Genomic DNA, 2,328 nt, shown 5'->3' with positions numbered 1-2,328 from the left:
AAAGAGGCTACAATTGATCCCCTATACTTGTGGGTTATCAAGACCTTTTTCTGGCGCCGTTGTCGGGGAGTTATAGCGTGGGGTGAATATTCTCGTGTGTGCTTGTTTGCTTTATCACTAAGTAATTTTTATTTGCTGTTCTTAGTTGTTCTCTATCTTTAGTTATGGATATGGAACACGAAATACCAAAAAAATTAGGTTTACTTGCTACTCATGGACATGGAGATGGGGAACCTCCTAAAACCCTAATTTTTTCAGAATTTTTGGAGTACCATAGGTATGGTGAATGTTCAGATTATTTCAGACTGTCCTGTTTAAGACAGATTCTGTTTTTGATGCATAGTTTGCTTGTTTTGATGAAACTATTGTTGGAAATATGCCCTAGAGGCAATAATAAATGGTTATTATTATATTTCTGTGTTCATGATAATAGTCTATTATTCGTGCTATAATTGTATTGTCCGGAAATCATAATACATGTGTGAATACATAGACCACAACCTGTCCCTAGTAAGCCTCTAGTTGACTAGCTCGTTGATCAACAGATAGTCATGGTTTCCTGACTATGGACATTGGATGTCATTGATAACGGGATCACATCATTAGGAGAATGATGTGATGGACAAGACCCAACTTAAGCATAGCATAAAAGATCGTGTAGTTTCGTTTGCTAGAGCTTTTCCAATGTCAAGTATCTTTTCCTTAGACCATGAGATCGTGCAACTCCCGGATACCGTAGGAGTGCTTTGGGTGTGCCAAACGTCACAACGTAACTGGGTGACTATAAAGGTGCATTACGGGTATCTCCGAAAGTGTCTGTTGGGTTGGCACGGATCGAGACTGGGATTTGTCACTCCGTGTAAACGGAGAGGTATCTCTGGGCCCACTCGGTAATGCATCATCATAATGAGCTCAATGTGACTAAGGCGTTAGTCACGGGATCATGCATTGCGGTACGAGTAAAGAGACTTGCCGGTAACGAGATTGAACAAGGTATTGGGATACCGACGATCGAATCTCGGGCAAGTAACATACCGATTGACAAAGGGAATTGCATACGGATTGATTGAATCCTCGACACCGTGGTTCACCCGATGATATCATCATGGAACATGTGGGAGCCAACATGGGTATCCAGATCCCGCTGTTGGTTATTGACCGGAGAGGCGTCTCGGTCATGTCTGCATGTCTCCCGAACCCGTAGGGTCTACACACTTAAGGTCCGGTGACGCTAGGGTTGTAGAGATATATGTATGCGGAAACCCGAAAGTTGTTCGGAGTCCCGGATGAGATCCCGGACATCACGAGAGGTTCCGGAATGGTCCGGAGGTGAAGAATTATATATAGGAAGTCCAGTTTTGGCCACCGGGAAAGTTTCGGGGGTTATCGGTATTGTACCGGGACCACCGGAAGGGTCCCGGGGGTCCACCGGGTGGGGCCACCTGTCCCGGAGGGCCCCGTGGGCTGAAAGTGGAGGGGAACCAGCCCCTAATGGGCTGGGGCGCCACTTTGGGCCTCCCCCCATGCGCCTAGGGTTGGGAACCCTAGGGGGGGGGAGTTTCCCCTTGCCTTGGGGGGCAAGGCAACCCCTTCCCCCTTGGCCGCCGCCCCCCCCCTTGGAGATCCCATCTCCAAGGGCTGCGCACCCCCCCTTGGGGGCCTATATAAAGGGGGGGGAGGGAGGGCAGCACACAACAGCCTTTGGCGCCTCCCTCCTCCCCTGCAACACCTCTCTCTCGCGCGCAGAAGCTCGGCGAAGCCTTGCCGGAGAGCCGCTACATCCACCACCACGCCGTCGTGCTGTTGGATCTCCATCAACCTCTCCTCCCCCCTTGCTGGATCAAGAAAGGAGGAGACGTCGCTGCACCGTACGTGTGTTGAACGCGGAGGTGCCGTCCGTTCGGCACTCGGTCATCGGTGATTTGGATCACGGCGAGTACGACTCCGTCATCCACGTTCATTGGAACGCTTCCGCTCGCGATCTACAAGGGTATGTAGATCCACTCCTTTCCCCTCGTTGCTAGTAGACTCCATAGATGCATCTTGGTGAGCGTAGGAAAATTTTAAATTATGCTACGATTCCCAACAGTGGCATCATGAGCCAGGCCTATGCGTAGTTACTATGCACGAGTAGAACACAAAGAAGTTGTGGGCGTTGATGTTGCCAATTCTTCTTGCCGCTACTAGTCGTTTCTTGTTTCGGCGGCATTGTAGGATGAAGCGGCCCGGACCGACCTTACACGTACGCTTACGTGAGACAGGTTCCACCGACTGACATGCACTAGTTGCATAAGGTGGCTAGCGGGTGTCTGTCTCTCCTACTTTAGT

The sequence above is a fragment of the Triticum aestivum genome, chromosome 3D (genome assembly GCF_018294505.1).
Source record: "Triticum aestivum cultivar Chinese Spring chromosome 3D, IWGSC CS RefSeq v2.1, whole genome shotgun sequence".
Classification (NCBI taxonomy): domain Eukaryota; kingdom Viridiplantae; phylum Streptophyta; class Magnoliopsida; order Poales; family Poaceae; genus Triticum; species Triticum aestivum.
This window is presented reverse-complemented; position numbering follows the sequence as displayed.